General features: G+C 44.5%; 1 long non-coding RNA gene across 1 annotated transcript; it reads left to right on the plus strand.

The window, feature by feature from the left end:
* The first annotated feature begins 1,955 nt into the window (after positions 1–1,955).
* Positions 1,956–2,747, plus strand: LOC136483239 (uncharacterized). Its single transcript, XR_010765371.1, has 3 exons — positions 1,956–2,160; positions 2,261–2,324; positions 2,634–2,747. It is a non-coding gene; the product is annotated as an uncharacterized lncRNA (long non-coding RNA).
* The last annotated feature ends 16,938 nt before the right edge of the window (positions 2,748–19,685 follow it).

Consider the following 19,685-nt stretch of genomic DNA (forward strand, 5'->3'; position numbering starts at 1 on the left):
AGTCCTCGAATACCACTGCTACGTCAGTATGGGGTGTTGGGAAGGACTCATCGAGGGCTGGCCGCCATCCGGTGGTAGCACGGTCAGGAAGAACGCCGGCTTCCACCAATCTGTTTAGCTCCGCTTCTCCTGTTCGTGATGGCACCCACTCCTCATCGCGTCAGGCCATGGTGCCCATCTTCTTGGGACTAGTCTTCTTCGATTTCGTAGCTCCCTTCTTCGGTGCCATCTCCCAGATCTGGTTAGGGTTTGGCGGTAGAGGCAAATGTGGTTGCGGATTCGGTGGTGCGAGAGATGTGGAGGAAGATGAAGTGGAAAAGGTGGGAACGGGGTATGCGGCGACACTGTTATATAGGACTTTCCCCACCGTTCCACATTCAAGGGTTTTTTGGGAACCATTCCTGCGATCTACGCCGCTCTGATTTCTCCGATGTGGTATATGGGCCGTTACCTGGGCTTCTGCACAACCACAGCCCATGTCACTCATTTATCGCTGCCATCAGTTGCTGCTCGCTGAAATATCACCGACTTCTCCACCATTTATTGAGGCTCAGTAACTAACACTGTACAATCGTTACTCTGGTTTTTTTCTCCACGGTTTCATTTCTCCGATGTCTCTGCCTATGGCTCAGGGACTGGCTGCCTGCTCCGTTGGTCTTTGATTGTTTTTCTATTTTTGACCCTGGCACCATGTGACTGCATCACCTACTGTTAGGCTCGGGGACTAAGTGGGCACACTTCACCTTGCGGTGAATGTGCTTTGTCTTTTTTTTGGGGCCACGCCCGGGGACTGGCTGCCTGCTCGACTATTTTTTCTACTATTCTTCTAGTTTCTGACTCTGGCACCACATGACTACATCATCTGCTGTCAGGCTCAGGGACTAAGTGGGCACACTTCACCTCACAGTGAGTGTGCAGAATTTTTTCTCGAAGACTACAAGCCTATAGAAGAAGATTGACTCCTACTGCTTTTTTTGGACTCTAAGTGGGCACACTTGGTCCACTATGAAGAAATTTTCGATTCTAAACTTGAGCTCCTTACACCCTTATGGCAAGCCATACTTGGGTCACACTGCTCGGCAATAGGTCATGCTGCTCGGCGGTAGTTCATGCTGCTCGGCGATAGGTCATGCTGCTCGGTGGCAGTTCATGCTGCTCGGTGATAGGTCACGCTGCTCGGCAATTCATCACGGGGGTTGGACCATGAGTTTGACTGTTCGGCGTTATTCGCACCTGCACGGACGAGCTCAAGACGGCGTTGCACAATGGGTACCAGGCGCTCGAGGACTAGCTGTGGGGTGTACGACCCCGGATACCCCACGACAGGCCACATGGGCTGCGCCCCTAGGGGTGGCCCAGCCCACAAGACAAAGCCTTGCGGGACACGACTCTACTCGGCGCCTCCCGCAAAACACCGGAAAGATATCCTAAAGATACTACAAGATCTGTTAGGATATGTATGATCCCAAGATTCCTGTAACTAGTTATTATTTTCCAGTTATCTCTCAGATCTAACCAATTTGTAACCCTACCTCTCGGACTATATAAGGCGGGCAGGGACCCCCTCCAAAATCACGGCATATCATACGATAGCTAATACAAACCAACAGACCATAGGAGTAGGGTATTACATCATACTGATGGCCTGAACCTGTCTAACTCATGTGTCTCTATTGCCTTCTTGTTCTTGATCTCACGCTCCTCTGCCAATCAATCTACCTTCGTGGAACTACGCCAGATTTGCTCATCACTGCCGGCCTCATCACTGCCGGATTTATGAGAACCGGCAGTGACGTACTTTCACTGCCGATTATGAGCTTGAAAATGAAAAATGATTGGGGCTGGGCTAAAACCGGCAGTGAAGGATCACATCATTGCCAGTTTGTGGCTTGAACCGGCAGTGTTTTGGTGGGCACTCATCACTACCGGTTCAAACCAAGAGCCGACAGTGATTGGGCACTATCACTGTCGGTTCTAGCCAAGAGCCGATGGTGATAAGCCTACAACACAAAAAGGCTACAGCCGTCCTCTTCTTCCTCCCCTCTTCCACCCCGAGAACAGAGGTGCGCTTTTGGGCCCTTCCCTCCATTGTTGCGGCTGCTCTTCACCATGAAGCTAGTGCTTGGATTTTGAAGAATGGCTTGATCTTTTTGCTTTAAGGTTAGTAACAAACATCCACTCCTTTGATTTTGTTGCTTAATTAGCTTCGTTTTGATGGCTACATTGCTTGATTCTCATTCTAGTTCTTTCTCCATTCTAGAGAGCACTTTTCCAATTGGACATTTGTGCAAGGCTCAAATTGTGGTGAATCCATCATCCAAAAGGTTGGTGTCTATGAACACATTTAAATTCCTAGCTAATTATTCCATGGTGGTCAAGATCATCATTGTTAGTATGTGATGCTATATTTAGTTCTTAGAAGTAGAGTAGAATAGTTGTTCTTCAATATTGTGCAATAATTGTTTTTACTACGATTTTCAATTACAGGGCCGGGGCTACCAATTTCAATTTTTCAATAATTAGTGTACAATAATGTTTTCCAAAAATGGTACTTTCGAGCTACAATTGTTGTTCATGAAGCTCGATTTCTTATTAATTCTTTGTAATTACTGTCTCAGTATTTTTTTGTGTAGAGATGGATCGAGAGTGGATGCATCTGTCCCAAATGGACAAGCGGTACATGCATGGCGTCAACCAGTTTATCACCGATGCCAAAGCCCATGCTGGGAATGGGAACCCTGTCTTCTGCCCATGCAAAGATTGCAAGAATCATAGGAACTTTCATCAAATTGAGTCTATATGATCACACTTGATTACCAGGGGGTTCATGCCAAACTATACGATATGGACTATGCATGGCGAGGTTGGTGTGAATGTTCTGTGGGAAAACGACGATGATGTGGACATGCCTGACGTAGCCATCCACGATGCTGACGAGGAACCCGGTGTCAACACAGAACCTATGGCCACAGTTAATAATGTGTTTAGGAACATGCTAGCTGACGACACCGAGGATAACGATGGCATTTCTCAGCTGCTACGTAATGTAGAGACCGGATGTCTTAGTGAAAGACAGCTGAGAAAGCTAGAGAAAATGAGACAAGATGGCAAAACACCATTGTATAGGAATTGTCCAATGAGCAAACTAGAAGCCGACATCATGTTGTTAGAGTTCAAATCGACAAATGGATTGAGCGATAAAGGCTTCGATTAGTTGTTAGCTATAATAAGGAAAATGCTCCCAGAAAAAAACGAGTTGCCAGAAAAGACATACTTGGCCAAGCAAATGATCTGCCCCATCAGCCTTGAGGTTAAAAAAATCCACGCGTGTTCCAATGATTGCATATTGTACCATGGAGAAAAATACAAATACTTGGACAAGTGCCCCAAGTGTGAAACTCCATGGTATAAGGAAGGGCCGTTAGATGAGGGTACCAAGACCAGAGGAGGTCCCGTAAAGGTCGTTTGGTATTTCCCTATAGCTCCCCGGGTGCATAGGTTGTTTGCATGTGCAAAGTCAGCCAAGCTGTTGCGCTGGCATGGCGAAGAGCGTAAGAAAGATACAATGATGAGGCACCTCGCCGATGGGCATGACTGTAGGACTATCAATACTATGTTCTATAAGGACATCGGTGGAGAGGTAAGGCACCTTTGGTTTGCTTTGAGCATAGATGGGATGAATCCTTTTGACCAGGTTAGAAGCAATCATAGCGCTTGGCTAGTGATGCTCTGTATATACAACCTTCCACCTTGGGTCTGTATGAAGCGGTCGTACATCCAGAGGCCACTACTAATCCAAGGGCCAAGACAGCCTAGGAATGACATCGATGTGTTTCTAGAACCAGTGATCGATGAACTAGTGGAGATGTTTGAAAAGGGTGTGCCGGATGTTTGGGACGAGTACAAAAAGGAACATGTCACGATCAAGGGAGTACTTATCGCTACAATCACCGACCTACCAGGTCGAGGTTCATTGTCCGAAGAGAAGGCAAAAGGCTATACTGGATGTGTCGAGTGCTTGGACGACACCGATGCGGAAAATCTGCCAAATAACTCAAAGATAGTTTATATGGGACACCGTAGGTTCCTACCTAAGGATCACCCTTACCACAGGAACAGAAAAGATTTCTATGGTACTATTGAGAAACGCTTAGCTCCAAAATATTGAGACAGGCCTATGATACTTTGAGAACTCAACAAACTGGAGGTTGTCCTTGGGAAGGGGGACAATGCAGTAGCAGCGCCTGATGGGAGCGTTTGGAAGAAAAAATCAGTTTTCTGGAAACTACCTTACTGGCCATTTTTGAGTGTACGCCACTGTCTTGATCCCATGCACATCACTAAAAACGTGTGCGCTAACACTCTTAACACCTTGATGGACACTGGGGGGACATTGAGGGATTCACTAGACACACGTCTGCACATGCAACACTTGGGAATTAGGAAGGAGCTGCATCCTGTGGAGCTAGAGAATGGCCAGTTTGAACTTCCGATTGCATCATGGACATTGAAGAAGGAAGAAAAGCGTGCGCTTATTTCTTTCTTCAATGAACTCAAAGTCCCGACGGGCTACTGTGCGAACCCGAAGAGGCTAGTGAACATGAGAGAACTCAAGTTCAACTATGGCCCTATGAAGGCCCATGACTGTCATGTCATTATGACTCAGCTGCTCCCTGTTGCCCTGCGTGGTATCCTCCGCCCAAAGGTCTGCGCCCTAATCATAAAGCTTTGCTTGTTCTTCAACGTGATCTCAAAAAAGGTCATTGATGTGTCCACGCTAGAGCAGCTGCAGCGGGACATAGCCGAAACTCTCATTAGGCTTGAGATGTATTTCCCACCGACTTACTTTGATATCTCATTGCATCTGCTCATTCATCTTGTTGACCAAATTAGAGCCCTTGGCCCAATGTACCTGCATCAGATGTTCCCTTTAGAAAGACTGATGAAAGTTTTCAGGAGGTATGTTAGGAACAGATTCAGGCTAGAAGGGGGCATGGTTGAAGGATGGTCAACGGAGGAGGCCATTGAGTTCTGCACATATTATCTAGACATCAAAAGGGTCGGAGTTCTAGAATCTCGTCACGAGGGAAGACTACGTGGCAAAGGAACGGTCGGGGAGAAATCTGTTATAGTAGACAACTTTGTTTCTTTCAGACAGGCATAGTTCGCTGTTCTCCAGCAAGCTGAGGGTGTGATGCCATACATTGATGAGCACAGGCAATCGCTGCAAACTCTGTATCCGAGCAAGTCACAGGCTTGGCTGGATAAAAAACATAATGAGGAATTTGTCGCCTGGTTGCGACGTCGCTTGCTTGGAATAAAGTTGGGTAATCAACTGGATACCTTAGCCAAGGGACCTTCGAGTACATATCTTAAGTACCAAGGGTATGAGATCAATGGATTCATATTTTACACAAAAAACAAGATGGAAAGAGCACATACCAAAATTGTGGTGTTCGTTTTTGATGCTTACGACAAAAATGGCAATGTGCAGGCGACATACTATGGTTTCATAGAGGAGATATGGGAGATAGCCTATGGTCCATTGAAGGCAGCTCTTTTTCGCTGCCAGTGGGTCCGACTCGAGGAAATCAACACTGACAGCGAAGGGTTTACTACCGTTGATCTCACTAAGACCGCATACAGAGACGACCCGTTTGTCCTTGCAAGAGATGTTATGCAAGTCTTCTATGCAAGGGACAACAAGACAAAAGGAAGGCTAAAAGTAGTCCTAGAAGGGAAAATAAAGATTGTCGGTGTCGATGGAGTGACAGACGAAGAAGACTACAGGGGCTATCAGGAAATGCCTGCATTCGGGGTGAACGTACCCCTACCTATCCTTCAAGAGGGTGATGAACCTGCTTACGTACGAATTGATCACAATAAGGCCCTCATTGTTGATGCACCTAAAGATAGTTAGATTATTGTTAACTATGTAATCATTATGCAGACGTTGTATCAGTAATTCGCACTGAATCTTTAATTTATATTTTGTGCGCATCCCTACAATTTAATTATTGACTATGTAATCAAATATTAAGATGATGTTCACAAACACTATTATTTGATAATTATAGACCATTAGTTCATTATCATAGAATTGAATAATCAAGACACAAATTTTTGTGTTATTTTAGAATATAAACTAACTGCATTATTTCTATTAATAAATAAATAAATAAAAGTAAACTAAGTGAACTCCCTATTCTAGCTTAGTGGTTAAGGCCACGCACTCTGTACTCTGAGACCCGCGCTCGAATCCCAGATGAGCCAAACTTTTTTATATTTTTTACAAAAGGCTGCGATGGTAGGCTCCAAACCGACACTGTTTTTTTTATATTTTTTTACCTAAAGTTGGCCGCAGGGCCCTTCACTACCAGTTTTTGGTTCAAAACCGGTAGTGATATCTTCTATCACAGTCGGTTGCTCAAACCGACATAGAAGGCCCAATTCACTGTCGGCTTTTAAACTAAAACCGACAGTGATGTGTAGATGCTCCTCACATGCCAACAGTGCTCCCATGACCACAACCATTGGAACACTGCTCCCACCTACCCTGACAACTTTAGTTCAAAAATAAAAATGTACCATGACTGCTAGCCCCTATAAAATGGCCCTCGGCTAGGAGCTAGCCTCTCCATGCATGTTGGTTTTAGCCAGGCCTTATCAGCCATGATACAATGTTTTCCTCTCACAACAAACCACAAATATCATTATGCATCGTAGTCCACCAAAATGGTGCACACATGAGGTACTAGAAGAATGCTACTGAAGATAGAGCAACACCAAGATTGGAATGCCACAGGTTCACAGAGCCATCCGCTGTGGTGCGCTCTGGACTGTATGTCCAAGAGACCTGGTGTGCTCTGGGCAATTTCCCGTCCCGGAGCGGCATTGGTTCATCGGTGCGGTGCCGAGCTGAATTCGATGTGCTCTGGACTGGACTGTACCGAGAAAAAGGCCATGTACACAGAGGCATGGATTCATCGATGCCACCTTGTCATCTCCAACCGGTATAGCTCGTAGACCACCTCGGTGCTGTTGTTTGACCCTAGTTGGTGCTAGAAGAATGCTACTGAGTGGTTTAAATTATAATGTGTTGATACACATTATGGTAACATTGACCTGTATGCAAATAGGTCTTTGTGTACCGTATATGGAGTTTTGAGTCGTAAGGTCTTTATTATCGTATATGTAACTTATTTCTAATTTTTTTGTAAATTTTTATGTATTTCATTACTATCTAAATAAATATATCGATTGTTGTTAAAACTTTCCCCTTGTAGTATCTAAAAAATATAGCCTTTACTTATATGCACATTCACTGTCGGTTCTATTTAGAAACCGGCAGTGCTAGTCACCTTCACTGTTGGTTCTATTTAAAAACCGGTAGTGATATACAAACCTTCACTGTCGGTTCTATTTAAAAAACCGGCAGTGATGTCCATGCCCACTATATAAAACACTGCCGGCCACATACATCGATCCCACCCACCCACGAACTCTCTCAGTCTCATTTCTCACTTTCCACGTTCACTCTCACTTCTCAAGACATCCACTCTCTCTCTACGTGATTTGGTCATGGCTCCTGCATTTTTCAATGGTATTGATATGTTGTCTTCTCCAATATTCTATCTATATTCATTTGATCTATATTTATATTCATGTTTCTTTGCATTCTATATTTATATATATTCTTAATCCTTGCATTCGACCTATATTTAATTATGTTGCCACATTTTACTTGGAAGAATTTTTTGTGCATATATTTTAAGTTCATATTTTTTTTGCATTTTATCGATCAGGTGGTATGAACAACGGACCTCCCCCACCACAAGAACCAGGTTTCCACCCTGGCGATGAGCCATTCGCTCCTAACGTGGCCATTCCACGGTTCCCTGTTCTAGCTATTGTATGAAATATTTTCCAACATCTTTTGTTTTTTGATGCTAACAAATAACTGTAATTAGTTTAATATCATTGTTGCATGCATATATATGTCGCAGACTATATCCCCAATAGATTGGCTGTGAACAGCACTTAGCTGGTTCTTTATCTCGGACATCATCGAGAACACAACATCTAATGCAAGTGGTCGGCTATAGACGTGTGAACTCAGTTTTTTCATCCCTGTGAGGGGTTCAAATCATCAAAACCATATCCACGGGACCGGAATACCAAGCTCGGACATGATAAGCGCCCAATTAACTGCCGTGCGCATTTGTTTAGAGGCACTTCGATGTATTTGCTATGATGTGCCTGATTTCTCGCACTTCAAGGCACTTGCTTTGAATGCTAGTGATATCCCCATCCCACAAGTAAGCGAATGGTTTGCGAGCTACAACCATGCGGATGTGGTAAAATGGTCACTTATACCTGAGTCGTGGTTATTTGTTGTTTAATATTGTAATAACATTCTCTAATTTTTTTTTTTCTCCATATGCAGATTGCGCTATAGGACCTTACCTATGCTGCATGTGGCTTGTGGGCCGTTCTAGACCAAGCTACGGAGCAACTCGGGTATGATTGGGAGTTCTGCAATGGAAACCTCGGCCAGCTCACTACAGAAGGACGCCAGTACTGCATAAGGATTCCTAATAGGGGCAGTGGTCATTCAGTAGGTTACATCTATGGCCGACCATTCTTTCGATATTGTGAGGCACGAGAGAGTGCACTCATACGGGCATTGGACTTCATCGATACAAGCGGATACATAATCCGTGACATCAATTACCATATATGGCTACAGAGGCATGTTAGTGTGCGTGGCCCGATCGATCCCGACAGTGATTCTGATGGTAATTAATGTTTATTTAGTAGGTTTTCAAGGTCGTAGTTTAATTGGATTCTAATTTTAATATGTACGGCTTTTTGTGTTTAATTATTGTCATACATGTAATTCGTGTAACATTTGTTGGGCAACTAGAAATATACATTCCGGTGTCGTATTTGTCTCAAAATTTTTCTCAGGCTTGCACGTGCCACGTGTGAAGTAAACACCAAGTTTAGGATTTTCCGGAGATGGTTTGCTTCTTTCTAAGGTTTAATTGAATTTTCGCGCGACGAGACCGTTTAATTATAGGTTGAACTGAGTCTACCCACGAAAAGATCCGAAATGGTGCCAAACTTTTACACAGTCTCTAATGTGCCCTAGGGATAAGAATTTTATGGGGGTGGATGAAAAAATCTATTGGGTCCAAGATGAAATTCACCCTCTTTTGTCTCATTGGGCACAGAGAAAAATATAATAAATAAAAAAATGATCAGAAAAACCTAAGATCCTGTATGGGGTCTTAATTTGGGTGTACAAGCTTGCCAAAAAAAATTTCAAGCCATTTCGACATAGGCGGTGTATATATGCTTCACGGAGGTACATGTGCCCTTTCATTGAACCATGACTATACACATAGGTTATCAAGGTTTGTGTGGTTCATATGCATTTTGGTGTCTTATTGGTCTCAAACTTTTTCTCAGGCTTGCACATGCCACGTGTGAAGGAAACACCAAGTTTTGGATTTTCCAGAGATGGTTTGCTACTTTATGAGGTTTAATTCAATTTCCACGCGACGAGACCGTTTAATTATAGGTTGAACTGAGTCTACTAACGAAAAGATCCGAAATGGTGCCAAACTTTTACACAGGCTCTAATGTTCCCTAGGGATAAGAATTTTGTGGGGGTGGATGAAAAAAATCTATTGGGTCCAAGATGAAATTCACCCTCTTTTATCTCATTGGACACAGAGAAAAATATAATAAATAAAAAATGATCATAAAAACCTAAGATCCTCTGTGGGGTCTTAATTTGGGTGTACAAGCTTGCCAAAAAAATTTCAAGCCATTTCGACATAGGAATACATATGCTTCTATTTATTCAGTATGTAAAATAATTTTTTAACATATATAAACATCACTGTCGGTTTCAATAAACTGGCAGTGATGAGAAAAATCCGACAGTGATGCTTGTTATCACTGTCGGTTGATTTTGAAAACCGGCAATGATATATAAAAAATTAAAAATAATTGTGCCTAGCCCTCGGGTTTGAGCTCGGGTCTCGGACTACAGAGTTCAGACACTTAACCACTGCGATAGTATAGGATGTGTGTCTGGTTTATTTATTTTGTCTTTTTGACCTTTACACCGCTTAATAAATAATAAAATTATACCAAAAAAATTGGAGTGCCTAGGATTCGAACACGGGTATCGGGGGCTAAGTTGCGGGGTCTTAACCGTTGTGCCAGTAGGAGGTATTCGAAAGGAGATGAAAAGATAATTTACTTATGTTGTAACCGCTACACTGAAATCACTGCCGGTTTAAAGAATGGCCCGGCAGTGATGTACCCCCATCACTGCCAGAACACAGACATGCTGCAACATGGTATTTCTCAGCACCAAGGTGAAGATGATCAAATAAAGGATTCGACGACACGGTTTTTTGAGCACCAGTAAATTATTACATTGTCCTAAGACATAGATTAATCACTAGTGCTACTAATTATTGCCGGTGCTGCCTGCGTCGTCGTCCCCTGCTGCCGGTGCTCCTCTTCGCACTTCTTTCGCTCAGCCCTGCGCTGGCGTCATTCCGCATCCATCGTGAGACGCAGCTCGGTCTCCTGCTCCTGGTGGTGGCGGCGCTCCTCCTCGTCGCGACGGCGCTCCTCCTCCTTGGAGATCTCGACGATGCGCTTCAGGATACAGTCGTCGGTCTCCTTCTGTGTGATGGCGTGGAGGTGCTGGTCCTCCTCCTCCTTCCGAGCCGTCTCCAACGAGTTGAAGACGACCTCCTCTACTAGAAGAGGTTCCGGTTCCTCCTCCGATGTGGTCTCACAGTCCGGATCATCCTCGAGGTTTGCCTCGAGGTCCGATTCAGACGACGGCATCGGTGGAGGCGTCGGGGGGGTGACGTGAGGACGATGGGTTCAGAATCGCCCATGTTGTCTTCAAGTGGCGAGGCATTGTGGCGACGGGTGGTCGTCGAGTGCTGGAGCGAGGTGTGTGCGTGGGAAGGGTGTGCTTTGCTTTCTTGACACGCGGTGGTGCAATGGCGGCCGACTGTGTGCATGGTGGCCTGGCTTATATAGGTGTGTCTGTGGGTGGAACTGATCATGGTGCAATAACTCCCACCCCTCGGAAGACGGAGCGCAGCTGTGTTGGGAACGCCATTGAACCGCCATTGCGCATGCGTTGGGAAGATGGAGCGCGCGCGCCTGTGTTTGGGAACCGGCGCGAGCAGCGTGGCCGGGGAGTAAACGCGGTGTCTCTTCGTGGGGAACTGAAGGGCTGCGACTAGTCCAAGGACGGTGTCTCTTCGTGGGGACTCCTCGGTAAACAGCGGCTGTTCAATCTTCATGGGAACCACACGACCAGCGTGGCCGGGGAGTTGAAGGGCCTACGCGCAAAGCAGGGACAAATAACCACTCAAAGGAATAAATTCCTTCAAACTCTCCGAAATCAGGTAATAGCTCAATGGTTTGTCCGCTGCTCTAGAACTTGTAGGCTTCGGTTCGAATCAGGGATGCAACACATTTTTTTTGCATTTTCTTCCAATTTATATTCCTGCATCACTACCAGTTTAAAGAATGGCCCGGCAGTGATGTACCCATAACACTGTCGGTTCCTCGTTAGAACCGGCAGTGATGGGGGTACATCACTGCCGGTTTAGAACCGGCAGTGATGAGATCTGGTATAAAAGGCTACCGCGGGTTGAAATTATCCAAATTTCAACCTCGCGCCAACCGTTCCCCATGCTCCTCTTCTTCGACGCCGATGCCCGTGCACCGCCCATGCCGGAGCACCCGTCCACCGCCCCCCGCGCCGCCGTTCCTAGCCCCGCGCTCCTCTTCTTCAACGCCGAGGCCCGTGCACCACCCCACGCCGGAGCAACCGTCCACCGCTCCCTGCGCCGCCATTCCCAGCCTCGCGCTCCTCTTCTTCGACGCCGACGCCCGTGCACCGCCCCACGCCGGAGCACTCCCCACGCCATCCACCGCCCGATGCCGGAGCACCGCCAAGGCCTTTAGGAGCACCCGTGGACAACTGCTTTACCACCCACACGGTGAGTGCGTGGCTCACTGCCCGCTAAGTGTTCTGTTTTTGTAAGAGTTAGATAAGAATTTCTGGCTGATTTGTCCCACAACTGCTTACTTAAATCAATAGAGGCTTTTCATTTACCAAGTACTACAACTTATTGTTTGATATGATAATTTACTTGCCATAATTTATGTTACTGCTACTTTATTGCAATGCTAGCATACAGTTTGATCAATAATGTCTAGTCTGTAGTGCCACCGATGCTCAATGTTTTTGGATGTGAGGATGGAGTATATATATTTTAGACCTATAGAACTAATTTTTTTAAATAGTTTTAAAGATGAATAATGTATGCAACTCTAATATTTTGATAGGGTCCTACTTTATTTGACTGGTCATGTTGGTTAATTACAATGACTTGCCTATTTCCTTTCTGTTGTAGATGTTTTGCTTTGACCTTTCATCTAATATTTTCTTATATATACTACAAGAAATTATTTATTTCTTGTATAAGTTTTAGTATATTTTAAAAATAATGCTATTTTCAGAGACCTGTTGTCACAGTCCTAGACCGCCAAATTACACTATAGCAATATTTGATTGTTTGGGGATTCAATCATAGGGGGAATGTATAACATGCTTAAAAAAGGCATCTATAGATGTTTGTTCTAGAAAAAAAGTTCAAAACAACTTTTAAAATTGGCTCAGGCAGCAGCAGCAAGTATGATTACTAAACCACATTGATCTCCGAATAATAAATAGTCCAATTATTGAGGTAATTTTTTATCATGTCAAGGATAAAGAACATTAAATAGAATTAGTTTGGCCATATAACTTGAATAATAACTCTTGTTCAGTGAGTTACCATTACCACTTACCACATGCCTAATTTACTTAAATGTATAGGCAACCATGGCATGGTATGTAGTGCATGTTGGTCACATGCCTGGGATTTATCGAACCTGGGAAGATTGCTATGCTCAAGTCAATCGCTACCCTGGTAATTTGCACAAAAAATACAACACAGAAGCTGAAGCTTTGAGGGCCTACTATAGTCATCCAGCCTACCTTGCAAACCATGGGCAACCGGCCTACTATGGTCCAATGAATGCAAACCATGGCCATCCGCTGGCACTAGATATCGAAGAGAAGCCATCCGCCGAAGGTGTGAAGATTAGGAGAATTGCTCATTGGTCTTGGAAAGATGTCATGCTTTTATTTATGGCTATGGTCATCGCTTTTCTTATTTGGAAGTTTATGTAGGCTTAGTTTCATAGAAGAGTAGGTAGACTTTGTTGTATGTGGTCAATCAAACAATGAATTTGTTCTAGGTGAACATATGCTGTTATTTGACTTTGTTGTATGTGGACTTATTATTAGACTTTGCATTAAACATATTATATATATATATATATATATATATATATATATATATATATATATATATATATATATATATATATATATATATATATATATATGAACATATGCTATTAGTAGTTGTCCGCGGCCAAACTGACCACGATCGTGTCACAGCCATGACTCATCGTCGCCTGTTACCCCGTCGCCGAAGAACTGATCGACAACAAGAAGCGGTAGATATCGCTGGGACGGGAGGGCCGCATGATCCGACAAACGGTGATGGTGTCAATCAGGTCGGTGAGAACGAGTAGCCATGGACCCCGTCCGGCCTGCTCGATCTGGGTCAAAATGACCAAGATGGCCAGGTAACTTTGGTATCATGTCACTATGTAGCCACACACGCTAATCAATTGAGAGGGTCATAGCTTACTTGGTGTCTCTAGCAGGAGCCTCCACCGGCCGAGGAGCCAGAGGGTTCGAGTAGTAGGAAGGCTAGATCCAAGCGAGGCATGTCAAAGGTTCCTGTTGGTAGGAATGCACACTGGCACATTACTGAGTTCGATGAATTCGGGGATCCACTCTCACCGCCTATAGCTTTGACCAAATACAAGACCATCCTCGGGTTACTTGTTAGAGACTTCATCCCGATTAAGTACAGGAAGTGGATTGGGAAAGGTGATGACCGATGGAGGGTTCCCGAAAGCGAGAAGGATAACATATGGGATGTCAAGATCCTAGAGTATTTCACTTTCCCAGCCGAGTATGATAGGGAGTTAGTCAAGAAAAAAGCAAAAGAAATCATGGGAACATGCTTCAAGAATTTCAAGGGGACATTGTACAAGAATTTTGTCCTCCAAAATAAAGAGCCAGATTTCGATAGTGGACAGTTTAGCAAGCAGAAGGACTTCTGGCAGGCTTTCAAGGAATACAGGTTATCCGAGGACTACTTAGAACTGAGCAGGAAGAATAAGGAGAATTCGCAGAAAGCGATGAATCCTCATCATCTCGGCTCTCGTGGCTACGCCAAAAAGATGCCAGAATTTGAAGTAGAACTTCAAAAGATGGATCGCCTTGCTGAGGAAGGCGTTCAGGTTGAGACCACCGATTGGGAGCCTAGATCAGTAATATACTATATGGGGAGGAATGTACGGCACGCCGAGGATGGGAGCTTTAGCTCCTCAAATGTACCCATGAGCGAACTCATCCAGAGGATCTCCTAGGTAACTGAGGAGGTGAGGCAAGGGACTCGCACTTCTAATAGGGAGAAAGACGTGCTCACCCAAGCACTCAGAACCAAGGAGCACCCTGGTCACACTAGAGGAACCGGTGTTGTTCCTTGGAAACTAGCATTCCCCCAAGAATCTAACACTTACCAGAGCCGCTCGAGGGGTAGAGAGGAACATGAGGCATAGTATTTGAGGAGACTAAAAGAGATGGAAGACAGAATGAAAGCATGGATTGAGGCGATCGTTGAAGCGCGAGTCGACCAAATTTTACTGTCCAAGGGGTCAGTAGTACCACAAAACCCTACTCCTACTGCCTTTAGCCCACAGTTTAGGGGTCGCAGCAGCTGTGGATCGACCCCGCTCGACGAAGAAGAGGCGAATGTGCCTCATCTGGTGGACGACATCACTGAACCCATCAATGTCAGGTTTTACATTCGTTAGGAATGGACAAAGGACAAGGTGGCGCTCGGCCAGGCCTGGCCTGTGGGAGATGGGACAATTAATGGCCGCCCAATTCCACTGGGGTACGCTCGCATCACCATTGACAGAATACTTGATAAGAAGTATAACAAGATACCCATTGAGTATCCCATAGCGGAAGACACGCCGAAACTTGGTCATAACAAGGGCTCTCAAGTGGCCTAGCGCAAGCGCTTCATTAAGCTTGACCACCAATTGTCCTCTGATGACAAGGACGACTACGAGTCTTTGCCCACCTGCGATGATAACTCACCATCTCCCAATAGAGATCACTCCCCTCCTCATCCAGAGCCATCACCCCCGAGAAGACAGAGGTCTCCTTCTATTCCTCCTCGTCCGACTCCATCTTCATCAGCCCCGAGAAAAGAGACTCCTCCTCCTCCTCCTCCTCCTCCTCGTCCGACTCCATCTTCGTCAGCGCCGGGAAAACAGAATTCTCGTCGTCATCATCCTCCTCCACCTCAGCCCAAAACAAGATCAAGGACATCCTCACAGTCGTAGAAAAGGTCCTTGGATTCGGTCGCTAATGCTCCCAAAGTGGACCAACAGAAAAGAAAAAGGCCATTTATTGGCAGCGTTACCTTCTTGATGGAAGAAAAATTTACAGCACACGTCAAGAAGGAAGATTGTATTAGTTTCTTCAATCTTTGTGCCTCACTGCCTTCGTTTATGTTGAAGTCCGAATTCAAAAGGCAAACATAGAATAAATACGCTACAACAAGAGACGAAGAAATACACAATAAAGATTTAAGGAACATACAGAAGTATGTCGAAGACAACCCAGGATTAACCATGGAAGAGGCCGCAACCATCTATTATGATGTACAAGGGATGGCAACACCAGCAATGAAGTATGTAAGGGCAATTTTTTGGTTCACGATCATGAGTATAAAAATCTATCAACATATATGCGCCATTTACATGAATATTATATGGCTCAAGCAATAGAGACGGACAACTTTGGTTTTGAGGTTATTATCCGTTCGCCACATGTTTTCAATTATCCTGAAGAAGAGAAGTTCGATGTCGAGTGGGAGTGCTTGTTCCAGCTATACCAGAAACGCGATCTCGATGTTCAACTGTTGACGCTGTGGACTATGTAAGTACTCTACACGCACGATATTACAATTAACTACTCTCTCGATACATAAGTTGTTAACTTTTGAGCACTTCCCATGATTTTATGTAGGTATATAGCAAAATTTTACATTCTAAAAAGCAAATGGGATTACATAGGCTTCTTAGACCCCATGCGAGTCAATGAGAGGACATGTCTAGGCCTCTATGGATGTGATATGGAAGACCTGAAACAGAGATTGATTGCTGTTTTCGACAAATTCACGATGAAGAAGAAAACCCACATACTTCTAGCCTACAACTGTGAGTATGTGTTCTCGGCTTTTAATTTTATGCTTCTTTTTTTGTTAAGATTATTCGATAATTAGGGTTCTGTGATTGCAACAACCATTTCGTCTTCATTTGTGTTAATCTTGCCAAAAATCTGCTCGAGGTGTGGGACTCGAAGAAAAACCATTTCATCATCTGGATGCACTGGTGTCAGTGCTGAATTAGTAAGCGATCCTAATAACATATTATTTTCTAATCACACATACCCGCTTTCTAACGTTTCTCCTTTTAATGTTGCTCAGTGTCCGAAGAAGACATATCAGTGGGAAGTCAGTCCCATTCAAGGTTGTTGAAATGGAGGGGAAGTACCTATCACAGCCGGCGGGAAACAATGAATGCGGGTTTTATATAATGTGGGCAATGCTTCGCTACATCGGCGGGAAATCAGAAGAAGCCGATAAGTTGGTGTGTATAATCCCCATTTCATTTATGTCTGTTCATAATTCAACAAAATGATTTACTATTCCTCTTTGGATATCATCTTTTGAACGATAGCACAAGAAATTTAAGCACGAAAGGCTGCTAGAGATGGAGATCGTCGCACTACAATCGGAGCTATCAAAATTCATCTTAGCCGAGGTATTGGAAAAAGATGGACTATTTTCCATTGCACAATCCGTGAAGTACAAGGACCAGTATGGCCTAGAGCGGCTCGCTAGATTATTGTAAGAAGTCTGAGAACATTTCTTTTTTGTTTTGAGGGATCGAGATCTAGATATAATATTTGAACTGTAACTATAACATTTGTAATGTTTAATATTTATGGACCTATCGTCTACGTAGAGTATATAAAGCGAAATCCGATCCCATGAAAAAATATAAATTAAAATAAATTATAAAACAATAAAATGCGAATGGGCCATCACCGCCGGTTAGCAACAAACTGGCAGTGTTGTCGTAACCATCACTGCCGGTTAGAGCCATGAACCAACAGTGTTGGACTGCTCAACACTGCCGGCTTGAGCCATGAACCGACAGTGTTCTCTTGCTTGACACTACCGGTTTGAGCCATGAACCAACAGTGTTGGACTGCTCAACACTGCCGGCTTGAGCCATGAACCGACAGTGTTCTCTTGCTCCGCACTGCCGGTTTGAGCCATGAACCGACAGTGTTGTCTTGATCAACACTGCCTACTTCAGCCATCAACCGATAGTGTTGGTTTGCTCAACACTGCCGGCTTGGGTCAAGAACCGATAGTGTTATCTTGATCAACACTACCGGCTTGAGCCATAATCCGACAGTGTTGGCTTGATCTACACTGCCGGTTTGGGCAAGAACCGACACTCTTGAAGCAAACGTCACTGTCGGTGGGGACTACAAACCGGCAGTGTTATTCAACTAGACACTGTCGGGTGGAGCCACGAACCGACACTATTGTCTGTAGATCAGTGTCGATTTTTAAGAACCGACAGTGATGTCAACCCCACATCACTGCCGGTATACCACTGTCGGTTCAAAATCCGGTAGTGAAGGGGGTTTTTGAACCGGCAGTGATGTCCAGATCTGGGGTAGTGTGGGATAGCCCTCGGAGGACTGCCGACGATATTCTGTCGACACCCATACCCGAGCAGCCCGTAGGACATGTCCGGAGGCATAGAGGGCGGGTTGCGCCGATGGTAGCTGTGTCTCCAAGTTCACTAGGCGCACCGAGATGGCCACGATCACGTGCGCCATATCTACCAACACTTTTTTTATGGCGTTCGGTGGCGACGCAGGTGGAGCCTTCAGCTGCTTGTCGCCATCATTGGAGCCTGTCATCTTTGATACCAGATTGATAGGACCTAGGGTTCGGTGGAGGCTACATAGAGCGTAGCGATGGGCGATCGGTGGCCGGGGCTTGAACCCCCGGTGCTGAGCAAGAGCACGCGCGCGCGCGCGAGAGAGAGAGAGAGAGAGAGAGAGAGAGAGAGAGAGAGAGAGAGAGAGAGAGAGAGAGATGTCATAGGAGGAACCCCTGCAACAAAACTATTGCCTCGCTTAGTTATCTCAACAAATGTTTGAGAATATTTATCCTTTCCTAATACACCAATCTAAGATCTCATCTCCTATTTCGATGGGAACTAAATAGGAAATAAACCAGTCAAAGGATAATTTGGGCCTGTTGCCCCCAAGTGACCGCCGACCCCCTAGCCACGGGCAAGGCCACTCGATGCGTCACGACACGCTAGCAATGGAGGCCTGACCAACGGCCGGACAGGAACCTTGCTTGGGATCTAATGGCGGTCAAATTAGGGTGATGTGGCCCAATAATATGCCAGAGCTTGAACACTAGATTCAGAAGTAAGAGATGTGCAGTGCGCATGTACAAGTAATACATACCGTGTTTGGTCTGGAAAGTGAAAGTCCATGTAGTCCTTTACAGAATCTTGGGCACCAATGTTTGTGATATTTCTCCCTTCGTAGAGACACTCCTGTATGTATTGTATATCCTTGTTGAGCCGTACCGAGTTGACGTATTTGCTTGTTGCAGCACCTAAAGGCAATATGTTACTCTTCAAATAGGATCCAGCTTCCACAGGATCACACTTGGCATCATTCAGTATGTTAAGCAAATTTGATTTACGGCAGCACAGAAATAGATGGCCGTGCTCCATGGTAACATCTTTGCCATCTTGTGGCATGCAACTCAACAAATATCTCTGTAGATCTAGCCATCTGTTCTCCTTGATCAAATGTATTACATCTGTTTCACTGTAAGGCTCTCTGCACAAAAAAGACATTCAACAAGTGAAAACACGGTGGGCTATTCCAAATAGCAGCATTCCAGCAGCTAGCGCATCTATGGTAGACAACGTTTTCTAAAAACAAAAACATGAAAAATATCAGTAATTTGTTTCCATAATTGAAGGAGATTAACTTGATCCTCCAAGTTATGTTGAATTAATGATTTTGACATGATAGACGTCAACTGTACAAGCTAGTTTTGCACATTTGTAGTTTTTTTAGTTTTCTAGGAATTAAAGATTTCACTGTTCAAACAAGAGAGAGTGAAATTTTGATTCGCTTTGCCCTCTATATTGACCTTCTACATACAAATAATCATTTGGTATAGGCATACGGAAGAATTGGTTTGATATTCTGTTCACATCCATATCTTAATGATTTTCTATCTGTTCTCATATGAAGTTATATATACAACATCAGTTTTATAGGATGAGGTGAATTTCAATTTTCAGCTCAA

The sequence above is a fragment of the Miscanthus floridulus genome, chromosome 9, assembly GCF_019320115.1.
Source record: "Miscanthus floridulus cultivar M001 chromosome 9, ASM1932011v1, whole genome shotgun sequence".
Lineage (NCBI taxonomy): Eukaryota > Viridiplantae > Streptophyta > Magnoliopsida > Poales > Poaceae > Miscanthus > Miscanthus floridulus.